The sequence below is a fragment of the Saimiri boliviensis genome, chromosome 1 (genome assembly GCF_048565385.1).
Source record: "Saimiri boliviensis isolate mSaiBol1 chromosome 1, mSaiBol1.pri, whole genome shotgun sequence".
Classification (NCBI taxonomy): domain Eukaryota; kingdom Metazoa; phylum Chordata; class Mammalia; order Primates; family Cebidae; genus Saimiri; species Saimiri boliviensis.
This window is the reverse complement of record NC_133449.1, coordinates 65,184,826-65,200,371: the sequence shown is the minus strand read 5'-3', so window position 1 is coordinate 65,200,371 and position 15,546 is coordinate 65,184,826. Positions and strand designations below refer to the sequence as shown.

The 15,546-nt window shown below is 39.3% G+C and overlaps 1 long non-coding RNA gene across 2 annotated transcripts in view; it reads right to left on the bottom strand.

Annotated features, from left to right (window-relative positions):
* The window catches only part of LOC141584400 (uncharacterized), a 33,812-nt gene that overhangs the window by 15,463 nt on the left and 2,803 nt on the right, over positions 1–15,546 (bottom strand). Inside the window, exons 2-4 of one of the 2 annotated variants that reach the window (XR_012517450.1) lie at positions 9,939–10,217; positions 9,151–9,281; positions 3,597–4,532 (exon numbers count right to left, since the gene is read on the bottom strand). This is a non-coding gene — a long non-coding RNA (uncharacterized LOC141584400). Of the gene's footprint in view, positions 1–3,596; positions 4,533–9,150; positions 9,282–9,938; positions 10,218–15,546 lie in introns of those variants that run through there. The other variant, XR_012517452.1, reaches the window with a different exon arrangement.

Below are 15,546 nucleotides of genomic sequence, written 5' to 3'. Positions count from 1 at the left end.
TCTCAAAAAAAAAAAAAAAAAACAGACATAAAACTAGAAAATTTACAAACTTATGAAAATAACCAATAAATCAAAGAAGAAATTAAAATGCAAATGAAAACAAAACACACCAAAATTTATGGTCTTGTTCCTTAAAGCAGTAATGTAAATTTATAGCTTACATGTTTACATTAAAACAGAAAGACATCAAATCTAACTTTAAAATTTATGGAACTAGAAAAAGAAGAACAAACTAAACCCAAAGCTAGCATAAAAAAGGAAATTTAATAGATGAGCACAGAGATCAACAAAGTAGAGAAGAGAAAAATAACAAAGAAAATTAATAAAACCAAAAGCTGGTTCTTTGAATATAACAAACATTTAGCTAGATGGACTTTAAAAATGAGGCCAGTTGCAGTGGCTCACATCTGTAATCCCAGCACTTCGGGAGACTGAGGTTGGCGGATGACTTGAGCTCAGGGGTTTGAGATCAGCCTGGGAAACATAGTGAGACTCCCTCTCTAAAAACTAATTTTTTTTAAATTAACTGGATATGATGGTGTACCCCTGTAGTCCCAGCCACTCAGGAGGGTGAGGTGGGACAATTGCTTAAGGCTGGGATGTTGAGGCTGCAATAAGCCATGATCAGGCTACTGCACTCCAGCCTGAGAGACAGAGCAAGACCCAGTCTCAAAAAAGAAAAAAAAAAGAAGAAGAAGACATGAATTACCAAAATCGGAAATGAAACTGGGGACATTATTACTGATTCTACAGATATAAAAAGGATTATAAGAGAGTGTGAAGAAAACTGTATGTCAACAAATTGAAAAACCCACATGAAAAGGACAAATTCCTAGAAACACAAAATCTATCAAGATTAAATTATGAAGAAACAGAGTATCTGAGTAGACCTATAAAGAATAAGAAAATTGAATCATTAATTAAAAATCTCCAGATTTGGGGGCATCAGAAAAGCCCTAGATCTAGACTGGGCATGGTGGGTCACGCCTATAATCCCAGCACTTTGGGAGGCTGAGGCAGGCAGATCACTTGAGGCCAGGAGTCCAAGACCAGCCTGGCCAATGTGGCAAAACACTGTCTCTACTAAAAATACAAAAATTAACCAGGTGTGGTGGCACGTGCCTGTAATTTTACCTACTTGGATAGCTGTGGCAGAAGAATCCCTTGAACCCCGGAGGTGGAGATTGCAGTGAGCTGAGATCATACCACTGCACTCCAGCCTGAGTGACAGAGCGAGACTGTCTCAAAAAAGGAAAGAAAAGCCCTGGATCTAATGGCATCACTGGTGAATTCCACCAAACATTGAAAGAATACCAATCCTTCTCAAACTTTTCCAAAAAACTGAAGAAGAGAAAACATTCCCTGACTCTTTCTATGAGATCAGCGTTACTCTGCTACCAAAGCCAAAAAAAGATACTACAAGAGAAGAAAACTACAAGCTAATATCCTTTATGAACACGGATGCAAAAATCCTCAACAAAATACCAGCAAACTGAACTCAGCAGCACATTAAAAGAATTACACATCATAGCCCAGTGAGATTTATTCCTGGAATGAAAGGATGGTTCAACCTTTGAAAATCCATTATTATAATACACCACATTAACAGGTTTTGTGGGGAGAAAAATCACTTGATCTTCTCAATTGATATAGAAAAAGCACTTGACAAAATTCAACACCCTTTTATGATTAAAAAAAATACACATTAAACTAGAAATAGAAGGACTATTACCTCAACGTAATAAAAGCCATATATGAAAAACCCATAGCAAATATCATAATCAATGGTGAAAGACTAAAAACTTTTCCTCTAAGATCAGGAACAAGATAAGAATGCCAACTTTCACCACTTCTATTCAACATAGTACTGGAAGTTCCAGCCAAAGAATTAGGCAAGAAAATGAAATAAAAATCACCTAAGTTGAAAGGATGATGTAAAATATCTACCATTTTACATTCCCACTAACAGTACACAACAGATCCAATTGCTCCACATCCTGAAAACACTTGCTATTTTCTTTTTTCTTTTTTTAATAGCCATCTGGCAGAGCACAGTGGCTCATGTTTGTCCCAGCACTTTGGGAGGCTGAGACGGGAGGATTGCTCGAGCCCAGGAGTTTGAGATCAGCCTGACTCCCTTGCCAGATGGGTTGGTGAGGTTGTGGCTGTAACAGCCTCGAAGGAAGAGGTGGCCCCCCATGAAAGAGAGAGGGGCACTCACTCTTCTGATGGTCCTCTTGTTTGCAGTGAGGCAGAGACAGCAGAGAGTGTTCTCTGTCTGCCCATGCATGCAGAGGAAAGGCCATGTGAGAACGCAATGAGAAGGTGGCCATCTCCTGCCAGGAGGAGAGCCCTCACTAGACACCAGCCCCAACACCACCTTGATCTTAGACTTCTAGTCTCCAAAACTGGGAGAAAATAAATGTCTGTTGTTTAGGCAAAACAAAAAATTAATTCATAATGGATCAAAAACCTAAATTACGAGGTGTACTGTGTAACTCTTGACAGTTGTAATCTAGTTTTAGAACCCTCCTATCACTCTAAAAAGCTATCTCATGCTTATTTGCAGGTCATCGCTCTTCCACCCCTAGTCTGAGATAACCACTGATCTTCCTTCTGACTCTATAGTTTTGCCCTTTCTAGAAATTTCATATAAGTGGAATTATACAATACGTAGTTATGCACTGTCTGGCTTCTTTCATGAGCTTCACCTACGTTGTGGCATGGATCAGGACTTTGTTCCTTTTTATTGTCAAGGGTTGTATGGATACAGCAATTTTATTTATCCATTTACCAGCTGATGGACTTTCACACTGTTTCCAATTTGGGGCTATTGTGAATAATGCTGCTATGAACACTTGAATACAAATATACAATTTTTTGAATTGTATCATTACAGTGTTAATCGCCAGATTCTAACAATTTGCCGTTATAGTAATTCATCAGCACCGTCAGTTTGCTCCTGTGGTCGCTATACTGAATATCTGTAATTCTAAATAGATGCTCATTTCATCGGAGGTAGGTACTGAGCAAAATATTTTTTTGGCTTTCTCTGCCATTTAGACACTGCTTATGGTGATGTTGATACCATGCTATTGAACTTTTCTTTCTCTTTAATAGTACCTGATGAAGGTAAAAACATCTTCTTTCATTCTTGATTAAAGATTAAGTTGATGGTAACAGTACATTTTCATTATGGCAGTTTTACAGACTGAAGCTTAGTGCACTGCTGAAAGAAAATGCTTTATGACTATTTTCTTTCTTTTTTTTCTTTTTTGAGATAGGGACTCACTGTGTCACCCAAGCTAGAGTGTGACAGTGGCCCAGTCATAGCTCACAGTAACCTCAAACTCCTGGACTCAAGCGACCCTCCTGCTTCAGCCACCTGAGTAGTTGAACTACATATGTGCCACCACACCAGGCTAAATTTTTAATTTTTTGTAGAGATAGAGTCTTGCTTTGTCACTGACACTGGTCTCAAACTCTTGTCCTCAAATGATCCTCCTGGCTCAGCCTCCCAAACTATTCAGAGGCCAGGCATGGTGGCTCACTCCTGTAATCTTGCTGCAATGACAGGTGTGAGCCACTATGCCTGGCCTCTAATATTTTCAAAGTCAGATTTAAGATAATTGTCCTCAAATATAATTTTATTTACAATATTTTTCCCATGTACTTGCTGCTTCAAACAATCACTTGAGAAAATATTTGACTTTAAATCCTAAATCTTGAAATAGGATATAATGGAATTATATAATTTAAATTCTGAATTTACATCTATATTAGCCAGAGTTCTCTAAAGGGACAGAACTAGTAGGATATGTGTATATACAAAGGGGAGTTTATTAGGATAATTGACTCATATGATCACAAAGTGAAGTCCCACAATAGGCCGTCTGCAAGCTGAGGAGTGAGGAAGCCCGTCTGAGTCCCAAAACCTCAAAGGTAGGGAAGCAGACAGTGCAGCCTTCAGTCTGTGACCAAAGATCCGAGAGCCCCTAGTACATCACTAGTGTAAGTCCAAGGGTCCAAAAGCTGAACAACGAACAACTTGGGAGTCTGATGCTTGAGGGCAGGAAGCATCCAGCACAGGAGAAAGATGAAGACCAGAAGACTCAGCAAGTCTGCTCTCTCCAACTTCTGCCTGCTTTATTCTAGCTGCACTGGCAGTTGATTAGATGGTACCCACCCAGACTGAGAATAGGTCTGCCTCTCCCAATCCACTGACTCACATGTTAATCTCCTTTGGCAGTACCCTCACAGACACATCCAAGAACAACACTTTGCATCCTTTGATCCAATCAAGTTGATGCTTAATATTAACCATCACAACATCTCCATCTCAGGTTTTACTGCGTGCTCATCAGTTTCACAATTGTCACTAGAATAAGCTGATAGGAGGATCTTTACAACAGGTTTCAGTGAAAGGAATATTGCCCTCACAAGACAACCGAGTTGATTATGTCTACAGCAGGTTCCAGCCGGTAAACCCTTTTCTCTGCAAATCACGTGGGTTGTTGTGTTGCTACAGTGATCTGCAAAGTAAAAGGTCAAGGCTTTATTTTGCTATTTAAGCGACCTTCCTAATATGTCATAAGTGTTGCGTTATCTTCTGTGAACATCTCAAATAAGTACATGACAAGGCAAAGGCAATTCCACAGTATCTTGTATATCACGTAGTTTGCTTTGGCTGAAGAATATGGAAAAGATCTACTCTCTTTCTGTTTATTGCCAGTAAACCATCGTGCTATCTTATATTTTAAAAAGACTTCTGGTTGTTTCTTCATGTCCAAGTGTCTGATATAGAGGGTATAAAAGTAGCACATTTAATAATATCATTAACCTTCTTATACACAGCAGACTTTAATTCTAGAAACTGCTTTTAGTAACACATTTTATAGAAGGAACTTTATATCTTCATCAAATGTCAAAAATCCTTCATCTACCACTAAAAATAGTTGGCAGTCTATAGCAATATTTTTATCAAGCTTTCTATTTAAATTTTTGCATAGACTCAAGAGTAAAAGGAACTATCTTCTTGAAACAATTTTTAAAAGCCTGTTGTTTTGAAATTTGATTAGTGAAAACAGAATGGGTTTGATATACCTCATTTTTCTCGGAACTTTGTTTACTCGTTGTTTATATTCTATCTTAATCAAAGCTGTTTCAACATGGTGGTTTTCGACGTCATTTTAGAGTTTTCCTCCTCATAAACTCTGGGGTGGCAAAGTTGATATTCTCCTTTGAAGTCATCCTCAACAAGATGTAAACAATTCTCAAATAGGACTTTTTTTAAAAAAAGACTCTCAAATAGGACTTTTTTTTTAAGACTCAAAGCTAAATGATACTAAATATCTAAAAATTAAATATTGTTTTTTAAGATTTCATTGAATGTTATGAATGCTAAAATACCAAGCAAGTCTACAAAGATTATAATTCTATTATTACTCCTAATTTTTTAAGAACATTTTTGGTTTTAAGAAGCTGTTATATTTTTTGAAGAGGGAATACATTTAGATGGTTTAAAAAGTCAAAGTAATGCAAAAGGTTCACCCTGAGTATATTCACTTTCACCCCAACTTCCCTCTTCCTCCTCTATAGTTGACTAGTTTCATAATTTATTGAGGATCTTTCCAGTATTTAATATGTGAATATAGAAAATCTAAATATGTATTTTTATTCCCCCCTTTATTGCACAGGATTGCATTTTGCTTAAGATACACTTTTTCTATTTTTTACTTTGCCTTCTTCATTCAGGATATTCTAGAGATCTTTTCATATCAGTATAAAGAGCAATTTTCATTCATTTTTATAGCTGCCTATTATTCCATTCTGTAGGCTGTATCTTAGAGTATTTTACTAGGTCCATTTGGATCTTTTCCAATGTTTTATTGTTATAACCAATGCTGCCATGCATGACCTTGAACACAAGTTATTTCATGCATGTGAAGTATATTTGACGTAAGTTTCCAGAAGTGGGATTACTGGTCAGAGGGTAGAAACGTGTAATTTTGAGAGATATTTCCAAATCGCTTTACATAGGATTATAATCTCTGGGACTCCAATAAGCAATGCATAAGAGTTTCTTGCCAAAATTATGTGTCATCAAACATTTGGATTTTTTTAACCAAGCTCATAGATGATAAATGGCATGTCAATTTTGTTTTAATTTGCAGTTCTCATATTTTGAGTGAAATTGAGTCTTTTCTATGAGTTTAAAGTCATTTGTATGTCTTTTTCTGAGAATTATCTGTTCATATCCTTTGCCTATTTTTATATTGGGTTGTCTTTTTGTCTTGATTTCAATGAAGTCCTTGTATCTTTAAAAAACAAAGAGGGGATGGGTGTGATGACACTTTGAGAGGTGCGATGACACTATTGATTTCAGAATATTTATTTCATATTAGCAACCTTACAAGGTAGGTAGATTACTTGAGGTCAGGAGTTCAAGACCCCGTCTTTACTAAAAACACAAAAATTAGCTAGGCATAGTGGTGTTCACTTATAATCCCAGCTACTCAGGAGGCTAAGGCAAGAGAATCGCTTGAACCTGGGAGGCGGAGGTTACAGTGACCCAGGATTGTGCCACTGCACTCCAGCCTGGGCAACAGAGCAAGACTCTTGTCTCAGAAAAAACAACAACAACAAAAAAAAACAAAAAAAAACCCACCACCCCTTCTTTAGTCTTATGAAATGTAAAAACATTTCCTGTTTTTTTCTGCCTTATAACTATTTTTGTGTCATCAGAATCTTTTTGTATAGTAAAATATATAAATCTCTTTTTATTTGGTTTCTGGACTTTGAATCATAGAAAGGCCTTCCTCACTTCAATGTTACAAAGAAATTTGTCCATATTTTCTTCTACTACTTTTGAGGTTTTTTTTTTATTATTCTATAAAAATCTTTGCTACATTTGGAGTTTATCTTGACGAATAGTGTGGGCTATGGATCCAACTTTATCTTTTCCAGACAGATATCCAGTTATCACAACACACTTTATTGACATTGAGATGCCTCCTTTATAATAAATTAAATTTCCCTATGCTAGTCAACCTTTTCTGTACTTTTCTTTCTGTTTCTTTGTCTGTGTGTCTATTCATATACCAAAACCATACCATTTCAATAGTATCTTTATGGTCAGACTAATCTCCTTCGATTGCTCTTCTTTTCAGATTCTTTCTACCCATTCTTTTCTTTTTTACTCTCTATTTGAAAGAAATTCAAATTCAAAATTGTTGCAAACACAAAAGTAGTACAAAAATAGCCACATATCCTTTACCCAGGATCACACTTGTTAATATTTGTTTTGTAGTTTCATCTTCTCTTCTTCTCCTCCTTTATACATAACTTTTTTGCTGACCCATCTAAGGATAAATTTCATACATCTTGGCCTTTACCCCTCAGTTCCCCAAGTGTGCATTTCCTAAAATGAGGGATATTCTTGTACATAATCACAGCACAATGACCAACCTCATGAATTTACATTGATACACTACTTGTATCTATTCGACCATTCATGTTTTTATTTTGCCCTTTAACCCAATAATACCCTTTTTAGCATTTTTCCCACCTCAAATACAGTATTTAATATAGTGCCCAGCATTACATTTAGTTTATATCTATTCTTGCTGGTTTCATTTGAGAAAAACACTTGGTATTTTTATCGAGATTCTATTTAAAATATTTAATTAATTTAGGGAGAACTAACATCTTTGTGATGTAATGTTGAGTCTTCCTGTTCAAGAACACTTTATACTTTTCTAGTCTCATCTACTTTTTTGTTCTTTGGCAAAGTTTTAGTTTTCCTTATGTAGATTTGCACATTTTTGCTAAAATTTATACCTACTATTCTTTTTTGACCTATTGTATGTAGTCTTCTATTATGTCTTCTAATGAGCTGTGAAGCTATTGATTTCAGAATATTTATTTTATGCTAGTGACCTTACAAAGTTTTCTGTTTATAGCAGTTTTCAGTTGTAATTTTAATTTTTTGCCTGTATTATTTATAATTTAAATGCTTATTGAATCAAAAGAAATAAAAATGTGTTCCTAAATTATCTCACATACATTTTTAAGGTTTGTATTAGTTCAGTCTATTCCCCCTATTTACTTAAAATCTCTTTTTTTGAGAGAGAGAGAGGGTCTCTCTGGGTTACTCAAGCTGGAATACAGTGGTGCAATCACAGCTTGAGCTCTCCTGGGCTCAAGTAATCCTCCCTCGTCAGCCTCCCAAGTAGCTGGGACCACAGGCATATGCCACCACACCCAGTTAATTTTTTAAATTTTTTTAATTTCATAGAAATGAGGTCTCCCTATGTTGCCCAGGCTGGTCTCAAACCCTTAGACTCAGGCAATCCTCCTACCTCAGCCTCCCAAAGTACTAGGATTCCAGGCATGAATCACCATGCTTAAAGTCTCTTAGCAAATTTTTAATATTTAAAATTAACAGTTTTTATAGTCATCATTAATTACCTCATAATTTCTAGTCTCATCATTTTTATAGTCATCATTAATTACCTCATAATTTCACTCTTGCAATACTTTAAAGTGTAATAAAATGTCAACACATAATGCTATTTTCACTTCAAGTTGCATCTAGCATGCTTACTTGTATTTGCAATGAATATTCAGATGTCAGCTGTAATTCTTAATGACACACCTCATTTGTCTTATTAGCATTGCTAAATACATTATTTGATGGTAACATATAATTCTGAGGGAAGCTGACACTGGCATCTTCTAATCTGGGGAGTGGGGTCCCCGCAGACAGTACTGTAAGCAGGGACAGAGTCTCCATAAATTAGAATCAGACAGTGACAGGAGGCGAATGTGTCCCGCAAACAAGCAGGTCCATATGGGAGAAAACTTGTTGTAAACAGGGAAACATGGAATGATCCTTGGGGCTACCAACACTATTCTGTGCTTCAGCTGTAGGTCTGCGACCAAGATTCAACAGTAATAGAAAAATGGATAGTGAGTAGGTTTCATGTAAATGACACATCCTGCCCTTGGCATTTTTCTGTTCCTTGCCTCTATTCTCTCTTGCACCTACTTCAACCAAATTTTGCACCCACCATTTCACAGAAACATCTCATATGAAGGTCACCAATGACTTCCATGTTACTAAATCAATTCTCTATTTACTTGACTTACCAGAAGTTTGTGAAATTTTGATAACACATTTCTTCTTGAAGTCCTTTTAAAATTGTATTATACTTCCAAGACACCACACTTTCATGACTTTCCTCCTGCCTTCATGGCCAGTGGTTCTCAGGATAGAAATGCTAGATTTAACAAACAAAAATACAGTTAAGCCTGAATTTCAGACAAGTAACACATAACTTTTTGTATAAGTGTATGCCAAATATTGCATCAGATAATTATGTACTAAAAATTGTTTAAAATTTAACTAGATGTCTTTTATTTCATTTCATAGCCCTATATCTGTCTCTTTTTCTGAATTCCTCCTTATCTCCACAACTTCTGTTCTTCACCTATACTCACTCCCTAAGTGATATCCTATCTTGAGGCTTTAAAAACTATCTATCTAGTGAAGTCTTTCAAATTTGTATCAACAGTCTAGACCTCTCCTTTTCACTCCAAACTTATACACATATATGTCTACTGACATCTCTTTGATATCCAGTGGGCATCTCAGCTTAACACATCCAAAACTAAACTTTATTTATTTTTATTTATTTATTTATTTAGATGGAGTTTTGCTCTGTTGCCCAGGCTGGAGTTGGATGGTGCATTCTCAAGTCACTGCAACCTCCGCCTCCTGGGTTTAAGTGATTCTCCTGGCTCAGCCTCCCAAGTAGCTGGGACTACAGGCACACACCATTGCCCCCGGCTAATTTGTTTAATTTTTTGGTAGAGATGGGGTTTCACTATGTTGGCCAGACTGGTCTTGAACTCCTGGCCTCAAGCAATGTGCCCACCTTGGTCTCCCAAAGTGCTGGGATTACAGGTGTGAGCCGCTGCACTTGGCCCCAAAACTGAACTTTGATCTCCTCCAAAGAATCTTGCTCCTTCTGCAGTCTTCCCAACCTCAGAAAATGGCAATTTTTATCCTTCCAGTTGCAAAGGCCCCAAACCATAGGGTCATCATCGATTATCCTTTTTTGTATGCTCCATCTCCATGTCTTCAGCAGCAAATCCTTTTGCCTTCTTCTTCAAAATATATCCCCAAACGAATCACATCTCCAGAATCTTCTCATCTGTAACACAGAAACATGTTCCTAGATAGTCTTGCTGCTCCTCCCTAGAGTCTACAGTTTATTCTCAAAACTGAAGCAGGAATGAATCTAAGCAAGTCTCTTAAGCTCAGATCCCTCCAGTGCTTTCCCATCTCTCTGCTAGTAAAAGGAAAAGTCTTACAACCACCTGTAAGGTCTGTACATATCTGGCATTCCATGACTTATCTGATCTCTCTAAATTCTCTCTGCCTTGCTAACACTACTAAAGCAACCCTGCCCTTTTCCTGTTCTTCAGACCACCCCGGCACCCTCCCACTTAGGAGCCTCTGTGCTTGCTGTTTTCTCTGCCTGAAATAATCTTCCTCTGGATAGCTGCATGGGTCACTCTCTCACCTCCTACTGCTCTCTTCTCAAATACTATGTTTTCAATGTGGCATTCTCTGATCACCCAGTATTAAATTACAAGCACTCTCCACCTCAGCACTCCATAATTACCATCCTTGTTTTATTTTCCTTTGAAACTTATCATCATGTAAATTAGTCTGTTTTATGCTGCTACAACAGAATACCTGAGATGGGTAATTTATAAACAATAGAAGTTTATTAGGCTCATAAATATGGAGGCTGAGAAGCCCAAGAGCATGGCACAAGACTCTGGTAATGGCCTTTGTGCTGCACCATTCCATGGCAGAGGCAGAAGTGCAAGAGAGTATGTGTGAGAATGAGAGAGCAAGAGAGCCAAACTCTTTTTTTTAAGATAGAATCTCACTCTGTCACCCAGACTGGAGTGCAGTGGTGCAATCTCAGTTCACTGCAATGTCTGCTTTCCCAAATTCAAGCACTTATCATGCCTCGGCCACCAGGGTAGCTGGGACTACAGGTATGCACCACCACGCCCAGCTAATTTTTTGAATTTTTAGTAGAGATGGGGTTTCACCATGTTTCCCAGGCAGGTCTCAAACTCCTGAGCTCAGGCAATCCACCTGCTTCGGCCTCTCAAAGTGCTGGGATTACAGTCATGAGCCACCATGCCCAGCCCAAACTCACTTTTATAACAAGCCCACTCCTGCAATAATAACTCACTCACGTGACAATGGCATTAATCCATTCACGAGGGCAGAACCCGCTGGCCTAATCACCTATTATACTCCACCTCCCAACACTGTTGCATTAAGGATTAAGTTTCCAACACATGGCTGGGCGCCACAGCTCACACCTATAATCCCAGCACTTTGGGAGACCCAGGTGGGAGGATTGCTTGAGTCCAGGAGTTTGAGATCAGACTGGGCAATATAGTGAGACTTCATCTCTACAAAAAATTTAAAAATTAGCTGAGCATGGTGGCATGCACCTGTAGTCCCAGATACTTAGGAGGCTGAGGTGGGAGAAGCTCTTTAGCCTGGGAAGTGAAGGTTGCACTGCACCTAGATCATGCCACTGCACTCCAGCTTGGGCAACAGAGTGAGACCCTGTCTCAAAAAAAATTTTTCCAACATATGAACCTTGGGGGACATATTTAAACCAAAGGTCCATCCAACATACTGTAGGTTTTATTTATTTATTTATTTATTTATTTATTTATTTATTTATTGTCTGTTTCTCTCTCCAAAAATGTAAGCCTGAGGAAGACAGGAATTTTTACCTATTTTGTAAACTGATGTATCTCTAGTACCTATATGTGGCATGAATGTGGTGTCTTCAAAGTCTGGTACTTGGTAGGCACTCAGTAAATAGAATAAAAAGTTATTGAATGGATGCACAAATGAATGAATGAATGAAACTAAAGAATATGCATAAAGCTGCTGTCACCAGGTGACACATTATTGAGAAATCCCAGAACAAAGGAAGCAATAAAGAAAAGATGAGTTTGGGGCAGGGGTAGGGGAAGGGGATGAAATCCTTGGTCTTGGCGGAAAGGAAGGCAGAGGGACCGTGGCTATCTTTTCCTTTCTTTCAAGCTAGTAAGAAAAGGCGGGAGCTGTCCAGCATTGACCTCCTGAAGCTGGAGTGCCACTGGAGGGACGAAAGCCTGCTTTCCTAACCCAGCCCAGGATCACTTCATTGCCATCTTTCTTGTCAAACACACCTTTGTTCTCTGTGTGCTTTTGCTTCCCAGTCCTTTTCCCTTTACTCAAATTTGTCCAGAAAGCCCATGAGCTACATGAAATCTTATTGTTCCCATCCTTTTCAAAAAGCATTACTCACTCACTCCAGTAACTTCCATGTCATAAAGGCGATGACTGGGATGACAGAAACTGTGTCTTCATAAACGTATCCATTGAAATGTGTTTGGTGCTTCCTTTGCATGTATCTCTCAAAAATCAGTTTTTCAAATTTGGCTAAAAGCCAAGATTTGGGGCTCAATTGTCCAGCAAATTTCTTAATGAGAAAGCCCTGCTTCTCTATCATATATCCTAATGGGTTGAGTTGTATGTTCCCACTCCTCGGCCTCAAAAGATATGTCTACTTGAAACTTGTGAATATGATCATATTTGGAAAAAATATGACCTTATTTGTAACTATAATTAAATTTAGTTTCTTGAGATGAGATAATCCTGGATTCAGGACAGGTCCTAAATTCAATGACAAGTGACATACAGAGAAGAAGTCCATGTAAAGTTAAAGGCAAAGTTTGGAGTTACACAGCTATAAGCCAAGGAACATTGAGGACTGCTAGCAGCAATGCCTGGAGCCACCAGGAGCTGGAAGAGGCAAGGAAGAATTCTCCCCCCTAGAAACCTTGGAGGGAGTATAACCATGCTGATACCTTGATTTCAGAATTCTGGACTCCAGGCCGGGTGCAGTGGATCATGCCTATAATGCCAGCACTTAGGAGGCCAAAGCGGCAGATCACTTGAGGTCAGGAGTTTGAGACCAGCCTGGCCAACAGGGTGAAACCCTGTCTCTACTAAAAATACAAAAATTAGCTGGGTGTGGTGGCACATGCCTGTAATACCATGTAATCCCAGCTATTTAGGAGGCAAAAGGCATGCCGTTTTTTGTTTGTTTTTGAGATGGAGTCTCACTCTGTCACCCAAGCTGGAGTGCAGTGGCACAATCTTGGCTCACTGCAACCCCCGCCTCCTGGGTTCAAGCAATTCTCTGGCCTCAGCCTCCCAAGTAGCTGGGATTACAGGCATGCAACACCATGCCCAGCTAATTTTTGTATTTTTAGTAGAGACGGGGTTTCACCATGTTGGTCAGGCTAGTCTCAAACTCCTGACCTCAAATGATCTGCCTGCCTTGGCCTCCCAAAGTGCTGGCATTACAGGTGTGAGCCACCATGCCTAGCCAAAAGACATGTCTTACTTGGCGGCAGGCAAGAGAGCTTGCACAGGGGAACTCCCATTTATAAAGCCATCAGATCTTGTGAGACTTATTCACTGCCATAGAAGAGAACGGGAAAGACTGCCCCCGTGATTCAATTACCTCCCACGGGGTCCCTCCCACAATACGTGGAAATTGTGGGAGATAGAATTCAAGATTAGATATGGGTGGGGACACAGCCAAATCATATCATTTCACCCCTGGCCCCTCCAAATCTCACGTTCTCACATTTCAAAACCAGTCATGCCTTCCTAACAGTCACCCAAAGTCTTAATTAACTCATTTCAGCATTAACTCAAAAATCCACAGTCCAAAGTCTCATCTGAGACAAGTCCCTTCTGCCTCTGAGCCTGTAAAATGAAAAGCAAGTTAGTTATTTCTTAGATAAAATGGGGATACAGGCATTGGGTAACTATAGCTTTCCCAATGGGAGAAATTGGCTAAAACAAAGGGGCTACAGGCTCCTTGTAAGTCCAAAATCCAATAGGGCAGTCATTAAACCTTAAAGTTCCAAAATTATTTCCTTTGAATCCATGTCTCACATCCAGGTCATGCTGATGCAAGAGGTGGGCTCCCATGGCCTTGGGCAGCTCCACCCTTGTGGCTTTGCAGGGTAGAGCCTCCCTCCTGGCCGCTTCCATGGGCTTGCATTGAGTGTCTGTGGCTTTTCCAGGCTTATGGTGCAAGCTGTTGGTGGATCTAACATTCTGATGTCTGGAGGATCATGACACTTTTCTCATAGCTCCACTAGGTAGTGCCCCAGTGGGGACTCTGTGTCTGGGCTTCAAACCCACATTTCCTTCATGTACTGACCTAGCAGACATTCTCCATGAGGGGCCTGCCCTGCAGCAAACTTCTGCCTGGACATCCAGGTATTTCCATACATCTTCTGAAATGGTGGAGGTTCCCAAACCTTAATTATTGACTTCTCCACATCAGCAAGCTCAATACCATGTGGAAGCTGCCAAGGCTTGGGGCTTTCGTCCTCTGAAGCCACAGCATGAGCTGTGCCTTGGCCTCGTTCAGCCATGGCTGGAGCAGCTGGGACACAGGGCATCAAGTTCCTAGGCTGCACACAGCAAGGGGTTCTGGGCCTAGTCCTTGAAACAATGTTTTCCCTCTAGGTCTCTGGGCCTGTGATGGCAGGGACTGCTGCAAAGGTCTCTGACATGTCCTGGAGACACCTTCCTCATTGTCTTGGCTTCCTGTTACTTATTTGGCTCCTTGTTACTTATGCAAATTTCTGCAGTGAGCTTGAATTTCTCCCTAGAAAATGAAGTTTTCTTTTCTATTGCATCATCAGGCTGCAAATTTTCCAAATTTTGACGCATTGCTTCCTCTCTAATCCTTCACTGCTTAGAATTTTCTTCTGCTGGATACCCTAAATCATCTCTCTCCAGTTTGAAGTTCCACAGATCTCTAGGGCAGGGGCAAAATACTGCCAGTCTCTTTGCATAGCAAGAGTGACCTTTACTCCAGTTCCCAAGTTCCTTATCTCCATCTGAGACCACCTCTGCCTGGACCTTATTGTCCATATCACTATCAACATTTTGGTCAAAGCTATTCAACAAGTCTCTAGGAAGTTCCAAACTTTCCCACATTTTCTTATCTTCTGAGCCTTCCAAACTGTTCGTTCCAACCTCTGCCTGTTACCCAGTTCCAAAGTTACTTCCATATTTTCAGGTATTTTTACAGAAGCACACCACTCTCAGTACCAATTTACCGTATTAGTCCATTTTTCCACTGCTGATAAAGACATACCCAAGACTGGGTAACTTATAAAGAAAAAGAGGATTAATGAATTCACAGTTCCACATGTCTGGGGAGGCCTCATAATCATAGTGGAAGATGAAAGGTGAAAGCCACGTTGTACATGGTGGCAGGCAAGAGAGAGCTTGTGCAGGGGAACTCTCATTTATAAAACCATCAGATCTCATGAAATTTATTCACTATCACAATAACGGCATGTGAAAGACCTGCCTCCATGATTCCATTAACCTCCTACTGGGTCCCTCCCATGACA